Below are 12,686 nucleotides of genomic sequence, written 5' to 3' on the forward strand. Positions count from 1 at the left end.
TGAGCAATCACTTTTGGAGGCTTCCCAAACCAATGCCTTTTTGCTGACCACGTTGTTCTGCTAGGTCAGGGGCTGCAGGCAGGCACAGAGCCCCGGGCGCTGTGGTCCGGTCTCTTTGGGCACAGGACACGGCTGACATTGGTGTCACAGCTTCACCAGGACCAAAGGTGAGGTCCTTTCTCCATCTCTACCAATGGGGCTCTCACCCCACACCCTAAATCAGCTCTGTTCCAAATCACTGCAGGTCTATCAGCAGCGCTCTGTTGTTTTTAAACTCCAGTTATAAGAGGAATCAGCAAATATTTCAAGCCGTAGATAAATTACACCCCGCCAACATAAACGCTCTGAGATGCTTGATGCAAATCACGTATCTGCACTCAAAGAGCTGCTAAAATTTTCTGGACTGGACAAAAAAGTGCTGCGACCTGCCTGGAGGATCCAGGACCACAGGTCGGAGTTAAAAGGAGAAAGGCCCAAAGCTTGCAGCAGGGCAGCTGCTGGGAGCAGAGCTTTCTTCTCATCCTCCCACCTTGGGATCTCCGGGCAAGCTCTGCTCGTGGAGTATCAAATAAATCAGCTCCACACCCACGCACATCCTGGCCAGCATGCAAAACCTCGCATGTTTTTGCTGCTAGACATCTCTTGCAGAAAGCTGCCTGCTTTCCTCTGCTGCTCTCCTAGTCTCGCTGCCCCGAGGAATAGGGATGTCAGCTTTTTTCATCCATACCCTTCCATTTTCTAGGGCAGCCATACAACAGCAGCTAGGAATATGCCTCTCATGGGCTCCTCAGCAGAATCACAGAATCATTCAGGTTGGAAAAGACCACAAAGATCCCCAAGTCCAGCCACTGAACCCCACCGTGTCCACTGCCCATGTCTCTCAGTGCCACATCCCCACGGTCCTTGAACACCTCCAGGGAGGGTGACCCCACCACTGCCCTGGGCAGCCTGTGCCAAAGCATCACCGCTCTTTCTAAGAAGAAATTCTTCCTGATATCCAACCTGACAGTGCCCCCCGCTCATTCAGAGAATCAAAGCAGGAGATCAAAACTTTCCCAAGGGCCTCCTTGGGTCACAGCTACACACCACGTACAGCCTGGCGTGGACTCACCTGGCAGCCCTGTCCTTCCCTGTTGGCCACTGACGCTTCCTCCACTCTCAGGGCAGAAACATCCTCGCTCAAACCCTACAGCACCCCGCAGAGCCAACAAGATGGAGACGTAGAGCAGTCCCCGTACTCTGGTCTCTCGGCCACAGGTCCCACCCAAGAACACACCACAAGAGTAGCGACGCAGACAGCAACCACCCTAGGACATCTGGCAGGCCAATGGGACAGATATCTCCCGAAATCACGAGGGCGTGCAGTCCATCTCACCGGGGGATGCGTGCTGGAGCTCGGCCGGCCCGGTGGAACTCCTCATGTCTACGCAAGGACGCCGGGCAGTTCTCCATGCCTTGGTCACGGTGGTGGAATGTGCCACGCTCAACACAACGCCGTGTCCATCCCGTGTAAACATGTAGGCCTGTTCAACCAGGAGTCAATGCTACGGCTGACTTCTCCAGCAAAGACCTTCTGGATGGGTCAGCAAGCCCGGCACAGGAAGGGGGGCCCACACACCCCTACCTCCAGGCACCTGCTTCAGCCTCGCTCACATCCAGGTGCTCCCGCTCTGCTCCCAACACAACAAAAATGCTTTGCCTGGCTCGCTGGCGGCCTAAGAGCTCCCACCTCCCTCTAAGCCAAGCCAAGCACCTCGCCTGCATTCAACAAAGCCCTATTGAACGCCAGCCCGGTGCCCTTGGAGAAGTGGCTACATCAGGGACAGGCTGCTCCTCCCCAGCGCCGCATCGCCTCGGGGGCAGCGGGAGGACTGCGTGAGCCAGCAGCCTTCCCAGAACCGAGCGCTCACAGCAAGATAACTCAAGCAGCTGGAAGCTGAAAGATCCCTGCCCGAGAGCAGAATTTCTGAGGGAAAGCATTCGTTTCCTGTCCATCATCAACGTGGCCTTGGGATGGGGAGCTGGTCTTTTGGAGGCTGACCCACTGCGTCCCCACTGATTGCAGAACCACAGAATATCCTGAGTTGGACGGGACCCACAAGGATCATTGAGTCCAGCTCCTGACGCAGAATTCGGGGAGGGAAGCAACGCGCAGGGCGAGCAGCAGCAGAGGGGTGGGCTTCAGAGGGGCGATGGCGCTGGGGGCTGCGGGCAGCAGAGCTTCCAGGTTGAAGCACCTCATCCTGGTGGGATTTGGGGCTAAGGCAGATGTCCCAAACATCACAGCTGGACCTAAACACCTACGTGTGGGCAGAGAGAAGCTGTGCTACGAAATGAGGCTCTCCTATCCCCTGGGCTGGTTGGCAACCCCCAGTACATCACTTGGCCTCTCTTCTCCCCTCTCCTCCTGCAGCACTGCTGCCTTTTCATCAGCTCTATTTATTTGCACTTGCAACTCTCCAGAGCTGGAGCTGGCTCACGTCATGTCCAGGGCCACATGGTGCCATGATGCCAGCCCCGACCATAGGAAAGCACGGGCTGCTCATGCTGCAGAAAGCCCCAGGGACAGGGCAGCACTTGCACAGGTCCCCAAAATACGGTCCGGGTGAGGGAATGCACATCTGCTCTTGCACCATGTCAATATACAGTGACTCCTCCCCACGGCTGGGCGGCCTGGAAGGGAAACAAGGACGCTGGCTTTGCGATAGGCTCAGTCAACTGCTTCTGTCTGGGAGAGAGGAGGAAATGGCTGAGCAGAGCAGCCGGCAGCACCATTGTCCCCAGCAGGAAAAATGGGATGATAAAAACGAGCCCGAAGGAATTTGGCTCAGGAACCAGCAGCAGTTTCCGAAGCAGAGAGCGTTGCGTGCATGGGTAGAGCCATTTCCTAGGCTGAGTGTCACCAGGGGTTACGGTTGGATTTACTGCGCTAGGTGCCCAAAGACGTAGTCCTCAAAGTCCTTCTCACCCATGGTGAGGGATGGCAGCATCCCGCTCAGCCTACAGGCTTGGATATTAGCAAGAACTTCTCAAGAAGTGCAGTAATGCACTGGCACGGGCTGCCCAGGGAGGTGGGGGGGTTGGGTCGCTGTCCCTGGAGGTGTTCAGGAACCATGGAGACGTGGCACTGGGGAACGTGGTCAGTGGGCAATAGTGGTGGAAGGTGAATGGTCAGACCTAGATGATCTTAGAGGACTTCTCCAGCTGTAATTGTTCAATGATTCTATGTTAGGGTGCTGGCTCCCAGCTCCTCTGTTCCCTAAAATTCCCACCCTGCAGCTGCAACCTGCCCCCGGGCAGGAAGCACAGCAGGAACATCCCAGCCCTCCTGGTGGGAAGGAAGCGGGAGATGCTTGGGGCCGCCTGGGATGAGCCGCGTTTCCAGGCCACGTTCCCAGGTTCTATCTGTTTACGTCCCGCTGGTGGGAGAGCTATGTCATGACAGACCTAATCCTAGTGGGGAGAGGGACGCTGGCTGCAAATTCACTCAGTAATACAGCCTCACTGCCTGTCCTGACCCTGCGGAGCAGCTCATGCTCATCTGGAAGGATCTGGAGGGCAAAGGGTCTCTTGGTTTGTTTGGCCCAGAGCAGAGGAAGCTGAGAGGAGGCCTCCTCATGGCCCTACAGCTCCTCATGGCCCTACAGCTCCTCATGGCCCTACAGCCCCTCACAGCGGCCTGCAGTCCCCCATGGCCGTCACTTAACGGCTAGACTCGAGGATCCTTGAGGGTCCCTTCCAACTCGGGATGTTCTGTGATCCTAAGAGATGGGGACAAGCTTGCTGATGTGTTCGGCTGCTTCACGGGAGGTTCTGCAGAAGATGGTCAAGGCTCTCCTCAGAAGTGCAGAGTGAAAGGACAAGCTGCAGCCAGAAAAATTTCAACCTAACACGAAAAAAAATCATTTTCTCCATGACAAACACTGGCACGGGGTTCTGGTGGGATCTCCACCCTTGGAAATAACTCGTTTGGACAGGGCCCTGGGCAATTCCATCCAACAAAGTTGGCCATGCTCCGAGACCTCCCGAGGAGACTTCAGCCCCTGTCACCCCGCAATCATACACATCACCCTCACCATTCCCATCTGTCCCCTACCCAGCATCACTCACACACACAGGAGGAGTTGGGCAGCCTCCCCAGGACATTGCTCTGCCCCAGAGGAGCAAGAAGACGGACCTCAGGAGAGGACATGAAGGATGGAGGGACCCTTGAGTCTTCGCCCAAGGGCTTGGCTTGCCCCTACAGAGCCTTAGGAACAGCCCAGGGCTCTGGGGGCTGGCAGCCTTGGGGTCCCCACCTCTGAGAGGGCAACCGGAGAGCTGAGGGGATACACCACAGTGCCAAAAAACGTCCCCAAATGACACCTGACCCCTCTGCAGAGGCAGGGAGATGGATTAATCGCTCCAGTAAAGTTAGAAGTGAAACAGTAATTTAACTCCTTATGCCTTAATTTACAGGGGAGGAGCGGGACGGGGATCCTCATTTTCCCCCCAGTTTCCATGTCCCCTTTCTCGATGGGTTGCACGGACAGCATGCAGCAGCCCCGCAGTCTTTTCTCTTCTTCTGGCAACGAGGAGCAGAAACAACAGCAGTTTACATGGCTGGTCACCAAGATCTCCAAGCAACGGAGCGGGTCAAAGGGAGCTGCTCGGCCTTAAAAACGACCCTTGTGCTTCTTGGATGAACCTCAGGTGGAAGAGCTCCAGACAAGCCATAAATTAGGGGGAGAGCTGCGCTGGGGGAGCAGAGCCTTGAGCGCACGCCGTGCCGTGCTCCACCTCCGTTACAGGGGAAGGAGGGGTTTCCTTATGACACACACTGACAAACATCTTCTGGTATTACAGTCTTGGAGAACACCCAAGGATTGTCTCAGAAATAGCTCGCGTACTTTGCAGGAGTTCCTTCCTCGGGACGCTTTCGAAGGAGGGTTTTGGTGGAAGGCAGATTGCCCTCCTGCGGCACGACAAGGGAATTTGGGCAGAGCGAGAAGGGGCCCGTGGGATTTTGGGTTAGGGCTAAAGGTTACCACCTTGTGGGTGAAGGTTAAGGGCTACCATTTTGGGTTAGGGGCCACACATTTGAGTTAAGCTTAATGGTTAATTGTTACCCTTCTGGGTTAGGGTGAAGAGTTACACTTCTGAGTGAGAGTTAAGGGGTAAGGGTTACCCTTCTGTTATTTGGATTTAGGGTTAAGGGTTACCCTTTTGGATTTGGATTTAGGGTTAAGGGTTACCCTTTTGGATTTGGATTTAGGGTTAAGGGTTACCCTTTCGGGTTAGGGTTCTACTCTGCTCCCCATTGGATGGGGTCTGGGCCTTTTGCTCACTCCCTGCCAGCACAGGTCATGGCTTTCTTCTACTCAGCGTGGATTAAACAAAGTAATTATGACAACTTCTTTGCTATAAATGAAATGGACATTTGGGGCTGGGAGGGTGGAAGGAAGAAACGCCTCCTTCCCCTGCCTGGGACCAGCAGGACTCCAGAGGGTCCTTCCAGCATCCAAGGAACCCATCTGCACACATGCTGGTTGCAGCCAAATTCACCATGCCCACCCCAACCATGTTCATGGTGATTGTACCAATGAGCTGGGGACAGCAGGTATGTAACTGAGGGTCACCGACCAACCAGGGGGAAGGTGATCATTTTTTTCATGAGGGTGAAGACAATAAAGGCCATGGAAATGCAACAGCATCTTCAAGCTCGGCCCATCTAAGGACCCAGAGGCGTTAACGAGGGATGGCAACTGAGCTCACATCCTTTAAAAATAAGACAAAAAAAACCCACGAGACAAAAGCACCTCACAAAGAGCATCCTCCTCTCAATGGACCTTTTGTCTGTGGGTTAGAGGGAGCAGCTGCAAAACCACAGCTTCTGCTGGGCTGAGCCCTGCGCACCAGTTCCCGTCAGTGCCGGGGCTGTAAGGAGCAACGCCAACGTGGAGCAGCCGAGTTGGTGCTCCCAAAGCAAGCAGGCTGCAGAGCCCAGGACCGGCTGCGCTGGGTCTCACAGGCACAACCCAAGGGTCTGAGAGCAGAATTCAGTTCGGGAGACGAGGAGCAGCACAGCTGCGGAGGGGATAGGGAAGAGTCAGGCTCTGTGCCTGAAGTTCATTGAGTGGCCCGGGCTGGGAGGGACCTCAAAGATCACCAGTTCCAACCAACTGTATGCAGGGGGAAAACCAGGTCCCGAAGCATCTCCTCATCCCCTTTAGGGAAACGCCTCCAGTGGCTCTGGGACGTGGAAGGGATTTAGGATGGGGACCAGATGGAGCCCCAGAGCACAGCAGTGTCCCCATCCCCGTGGGGCTGTCCCACTGCCCCTCCTCAGAGCTGCCCAGCCTCTTCCTGATGTCAGTAACTCAAATCAGAGAGAAAATGGGATCTTGGCTGCATTTCCTGCTGCCTCCCCACCTCTGAGAAGCAGAGCCCTCCACCAGAGCCCTTTCTCTCCCCGAGGAAGGAGTCTATTTCTTGCTCTCCTCAGTTTTTATCACTTCCCTCTCTTTGTAAGCAGCCCAGGCTAAGTCCAGGAGCACACTGACCCATGCCCAGGCAAACCCCACAGCTGTGCACAACGCGTGGCACAGATCTGCTCTGCACTCTGCAACGCCCTGGATCCAAATGGTGAGCGACCGCCAGACCCTGAGCAGAGTTTTGATTCCTTTTGCTTCAGGACACGCTGAATCCAAAGCATTTCATAGGAATAAAATAACTGCCACAGCTCCCACCACCGCGTGCACTGCAAAGGGAGGGATGAGGAGAGGAGCATCCTTCTGCCCCTCATCCCAACGTCCCCTTCCCAACCCGCCCGTACCTTTCACAGCCAGGAAAAAGAGACGCGGGTCCTCACCGCATAACCGCAGCCCTGGGGGTAAATCCCTGCTGCTCGGCCGCCCGCAGCCCTGCAACAAAGCCAAGGAGGAGGCGATTATCCCTGGGCATCTCTCTGCCAGGCACAATGTGGCCGCAGCCCGGCCAGAGCGCTCAATGCTGCCATTGTCCCCCCCCCTTCCCTGCACGTGGCGTGGGTCCTGGAAAAAAAATACTCCAGGGGTGCAGCAGCGGTTGGAAAACGGGGCTGAGGTGGGTGAAAGGGAGGGAGGGACCCTTTGGTGTTGGGAGGGATCCTCGTGGGATGCTGCATCCAAAGGGAGGACCACAGCAGGAGGGCACCAGGATGGCGAGGGCTGCAGGAGAGATGGGGAAACCTTTGGGCTACGGGCAGCTATTGGTGAGCTGGGAGGTGGGAAGGAAGCTCCTACCTGTCCGCAGGGGAATTCTTTCCCTATGACCACAGTCAACAGGACAAATTAAAAGCAAGGGAGATTCATAGGATCATGAGGGTTGGAAAAGACCTCTGAGATCATCCAGTCCAACTGCACACCCGTCCCCACGGTCCATGAACATCTCCACAGATGGTGACCCCACCACCTCCCTGGGCACCCCATTCCAAGGCAACACCACTCTTTCTGAGAAGAATTTTTTTCCCCAATATCAGCCATAAAACCAGCAAAGAGCCCCGAGGTGCTAACGCAGCCGGGCCATCTGCTTTATTTCTGCTCCCTGCCTCCAGCTCAGGTGCCTGTGGCTCAACGGCAGCTCTGAATCTGCAGCGATGGCTGGGACCACCAGCACCCATGCTTTGGGGGGCAGATGGAGCCTTCCAAGAAATACATACATAAAGCAAAACACACCTGGGAAAGCTGCTGTGCTGCAGGGAGGAGGCAGCAGAAGCAAGCCTGAAGTTTGCAGAGCCCATGGGCAGGTCCGTGCCAGCTGCAGGCGCTGCTGCTCGCTGGCCTCAGCAGGTCAAACTACAGTGATAACCAGCAATCAGGCAGCGAATCAATGGAACATGTGAGATCCCAGCTCCCCTGCTCAGAGAACAGCTCTGAGCCCTGCAAGTTCACTCCTCCAGCCTCCCGCAGCGCTGAGAGGTGATGGGGCTCTGCTGGGGAAAGGATGCCCGCTTCGGAGCTGCTTTGCTTTCCATCAGTGAGACTTGCTTCACAGCAGAGAGAAGCAGAAACTTTGGGGGCCTAATGCTGGTCCGAGGACTTGGCCACTCCACCCTTCCCACTGGAGCAGGACCCGGCTCCCAGGGGTCTCCTCGCTGTGGGACAAAGTCTGGATGTGCCGAGCTCACCACGGGCACCAGCATTTGCTCTTTTCCTCCTCCCTTCTTTTTTTATTTTTTTCTCTTTAAATCACCGCCACGACCTCTGGCAGCCGGGATGAGGAAAGAAAAAGCCAGAAAACATCCTGCTCCTCCCTCCTTTCATGGCTGGGGATGGAAGAAGAAGCACAGAGCCAGGAGGGGACCGCGTCCCCGCCTGCACCAGCATCCTGTTGTACCAGTTGCCGCTGCACACAATCTGAATTGCAGATGGCTCCGGGCTATTTGCGGCGATGGAGCCACGGCCGGGACAAGCAGAGTCACAGCTGCTATTGTCAGAAAAAGCAGCACCCATTCTGAACTCATTGCTTTATGCTCGTTTTCGTGCCGGAGCTCTAAGGAATCACGAGCGCGGTGCCGCGCGTGCCGCCCCACGGATTGGTGTCCCTCCATCCCCAGGGATAACGCAGCATGCCTGCTCAACAAGATGACCCGAATTCATCCCAGCGGGGCTGCCCCCAGCTCCACTTTCTCCTCCACCGAGAGCATCACTTGCCCTGGTACCCCGTGCCTGGAAGTACAGCACCCTGGACAGAGTCCAAGTGGGGTTGGTTATCCCAAATGAGGGTTAATTAGAGGTTGGGGTTTTTTTTCTAGGACCTACCTGCTCTCTGTGGTGCTCCGGGGTTGATGCCTCAAGGCGAGGCGGCAGCGGCCGGCACGCAGCGCTCCCCCGGCTGTCCTGCGGGAAGCACAGGCAGACATCAGCAGCCCAGGCAGGGAGCGCGTCCCGCTCGGAGCTGCAGCCCTCAGTGCAGGAGCAGCATCGCCCCCAAACCGCCCCAGTGCATCCAGGCAGCTCCTTCCTGCTGCAAAGCCAGGGCTGGAATGGCAGATTTAGAATATCATAGAAAAATGCCCCTATTGGCTTGCTGACAGTAACTACCAGTCTCAGAATCACAGCATCACTCAGGTTGCAAAAAAAAAAAACCTTCAAGGTCATCAAGCCCAACCATGAACCCGACCCACCGAGCCCCACCACCACACCACGGCCCTAAGTGCCACGGCCCCAAAGCCCCGTGCCAGCACTAAACCCATCGAGCCCGACAGCAAAAGTCGCAGGCAAAGTGAACCGCAGACCGAGCCAGGCAACGATGGGCAAAGCAAACCATCATCCTGTTTTCCACTTCTTTTTTTTTTTTTTTTTTTTCCTCCTCCTTGCTTATTTTCTGCTACAGATGCCCAATTATTCCCCAGGATTGCTCAGCCCCCGGGGGGGCCTTTCTGCAATCGCATGGAAGCGAGCTTGAAAAAAAAAAAAAATCAGCGCTGCCTCCAAAAGCAGCGATGCCAAGAAAAGCCACGGCAAGGACAGCGCTCCGGCCCGGGGGCTCACGGGGGGGGAACGCGATGATGGAAAGAGCCCCGGGCGGGTGGATGGGCTCTGGGCTAATTTGGGCTGCTCGATGCTCTCCTGGAGCGTGGCTCCAGCATTTCTTGGCTTCCCCTCGGTTGATTTGGGTTGGGACACCCGGAGCGGGCTCTGAGGCGCTGCCTGCCCTCGTGTGTCCCCTCTACAGCCTCATGTCACCACCCGGTCATTCCTGCACCTCGGTGTCCCGTCCAAAGAGTTGAGGGCATCACACATCGTAAAGCCACCACCTATACACTGGCCCTTAAAACAGCACTGGTATCACCAGAGCCCTTGGATGAGCGGGAAGGTGGGAAAAGCTATCAGCTCGCAGCCAAAAAGGGGCACAGCAGCGTGGCGGCAGGGATCAACCTTCACCCCACGGCATCCTCCTGCAGGAGGGATGTGGGATGAGGCATCAAGAAGCTTCCCAGGTGAGAAGGTTGGGAAGCGGGGTGCAAACATCCCCTTATTGGCACAGGGGGGTGGCGGGGTCGGCGTCCCTGGGGGTGTTCTGGAACCATGGGGATGTGGCACTCAGGGATGCGGTCAGGGCTGCAGTGGGGTGGGCTGACGGTCAGACTCAATGACCTCAGAGATCTTTCCGAACCTTAATGATTCCATGATTCCGCTGCTCCCCAGGCTTGGCCTCATAAAGACCCCCAGGGTGCCCAAGCTGCTCTTCTGGTAGGCAACCAACAGCAGAGCCAGCAAAGAGCTGCTGAGAAAGAGCAACGCAGCTGGAGAACGGCTCGGCCGTCCCTCGAGAGCAGCTGCTGCGCTCAGATCATGGAAAATGACTCCTGCAGATCGATGGCCGCTGTCTGATGCCTTGAAGGGCAGAGCAGGCAGAGGGGGCTGGCTCCTCCTGTCCTCTGCCCCTGCAGCTTCGGTGCTACACTGGGAACATCACAACAGGTGCCTGTGCTCGCCCTGGCAGCAGGAGGTGCAACCTAGAGCCCGACCTCAGGGTCCACATGGGGGGGGCTCTCTGCCCATAACCCTGCATGCAAATTCGGGTCACCGTGCAAAGAGCTGGGATGGCTGCCATCGGCCTTGCAGGACCAGATGATCTCAGGGGCATTTTCCAACCTTTACGATGGTTCTATGATTCTAAGCTCCCTCTGCCCCCGGCCGCAGGGATGTCCCGGCTGCCCGCATCCCTCCAGCCACAGCTCTGCTGCCCGTGTTGCTCTCCCCATCACCACCGCTCCCTCGCCCTGCAGCATCCCATACATCACAGCACGGGAGCCACTGGGGAAGGGGCACCCCAGCTCTTCCATCTGCTGGGTCAGGACCCTCCATGCACACTGCACGCCTCCAGAACGGGGCACGAGCTGAGCACACGACACCCTCGGAACCGGCTTTTAAGGACAGGAGCGGAGATGCTCACCGTGCCCGCTCCCGGTCCCCCTCCTCCCATCGCCCACCCCATCGCTTCGCATCAGCGCGGGCATCGAGGCGCTCGCTGCTTCACTCCATCACGCACAGAGGCGGCGATGGAAAGCAGGTCACCCGACACAGGGCGGGTTACCGAGGACCTCCCTCCCCGTTACCACCAGGGAAGAGCGGAGCAGGAGGCGATACCCAGGGCTGAAGGGATCCCAGTGACTTTTTTCCCCCCGACCCAGCGTCGCCTTTTGTCATCTCCCGTCACCGGGCGCTGCTTACCTCTCCTGCAGGCTCGGCTCGGGGCTGGCAGCCCGGCTCTGGGCACCGTGGGGCTGGGCACGTCGCAGCTGGGCACGTCCATCTGGTGACAGCCGGGCAGGTCCCACGCAGCGGCCGGGGATCCCTGCACCGGGGCGAGCGTTGCGGCCGCGCACCTCCGCGTTTGGCTGCTCCGCAGCGTGGGTCCCCGCGTTGTTCCTGCTGTCACCTCTGCCATCTAGAGGGGAAATTTCCCCACTGCAAACATTTCAATAAACGTTAGCGAGCGTTATCGCTTGGGAAAAAAAAAAAAATCATGGCCCGTTGACGGTGCCCGGAGCAGCGATGCTCAGCGCCACGATGGGGAGAGCGGGATGCTCCGCATTAGGTGCGGCCCCAGGACGTTCCCAACAAGAGCTTCTGTGGTCACTTAGCCAAAACCTAGGACCTTGCACCACGAAACCGACGCCAGCAGAAGGAAGAGCTCGCCCTCACCTGTGGCAGATAGCTAAAACAGCCCACGAGAGGCAAGCAAGCAATCCAACCACCAGCTGTTACGCTTCTAAGCCCATCAGTGTGGGTTCCCTTCTAGGCAGGGCTGGCAGCGACCACCTGCAGGACGCCAGCTCTGCAGGACACACTGCTTCTCCAGGATCAAACCCCAAATGCCTGCGTGCTCCACACGAGGCTCCGGGACAGCAAGGCTGCGAGCAGCTGTGCTGCATCCCTGCTCCCACCTCTCACCGACACTGGGGGGCTTTGAGCATGCAATGAGGCTTGGGGTGGGACCTGCCCAAGGGATCCAAGGGCTTAGAATGTGCCTGAAAGCTTCGAGGCTAAGGCTGGATAAGGCCAGGGGAGCAGAACACGAGCCATGCCCCAGCCCGGGCCAGGCAGAGCTCTCTACATCTCAAGCCAGCGACAGCAGGAGGAATGATAACAAGAATCAATGGATCCTGGTAGGAAAGGGGATTTACTTCGGCCCTCAAGAATTTTATGCATCATCCAAAGAAAGATTGCACAGCTTGGAAATCTTCTTTTCTCCAATTTGTAGGTATAGAAGCAACCAAAAATCTACCTGCACCTGAAGTTGAATGGAACAACAAATATGTCTGAATTACAACATTGCTGCCCAACCTGGAGAGGGAAGGAAGAACTCACAAGTACTTTTCTCCCGGAAAATAATCTGTGGATAGATCATATCCTGCAACCGTTCCCTTCCCCTCTCGGCTTATTAAACAAATCCATCTGTTCACGAGGTCTGTGGGTAGAGCAGTCAGTGCTGACGAGCTGCTCCGTGAGAGCAACAGAGCCAGAACAGCACGGAGCCCCAGGATGGCAGGCAGAGACCACGAGAAAGGCCCGGAGGAGCTGCAGGCAGATCTGCAGCAGGGAGCAAGGAGAGGCCAACGCTTGCGACACTGGATGCCAGCAAAGATGAGCTCCCATCTGCCCAGACTGCCCAGCAGCTGCAGCTCCTGACCAGGACAGCTCTGCCCCCAGCAGCAG

The 12,686-nt window shown here is 56.8% G+C and overlaps 1 protein-coding gene across 7 annotated transcripts in view; it reads right to left on the bottom strand.

Annotated features, from left to right (window-relative positions):
- The window catches only part of GJC2 (gap junction protein gamma 2), a 32,290-nt gene that overhangs the window by 19,422 nt on the left and 182 nt on the right, over positions 1 to 12,686 (bottom strand). For 2 of the 7 annotated variants that reach the window (XM_021388328.1, XM_021388333.1), the window contains exons 1-4: positions 11,199 to 12,641; positions 8,781 to 8,858; positions 7,695 to 7,814; positions 6,815 to 6,902 (exon numbers count right to left, since the gene is read on the bottom strand). The gene's annotated coding sequence lies outside the window, so the exon portion shown is untranslated. The other 5 variants (XM_021388330.1, XM_021388332.1, XM_021388334.1 and 2 more) reach the window with 5 other exon arrangements.

This window comes from Numida meleagris, chromosome 2, assembly GCF_002078875.1.
Source record: "Numida meleagris isolate 19003 breed g44 Domestic line chromosome 2, NumMel1.0, whole genome shotgun sequence".
NCBI lineage: Eukaryota > Metazoa > Chordata > Aves > Galliformes > Numididae > Numida > Numida meleagris.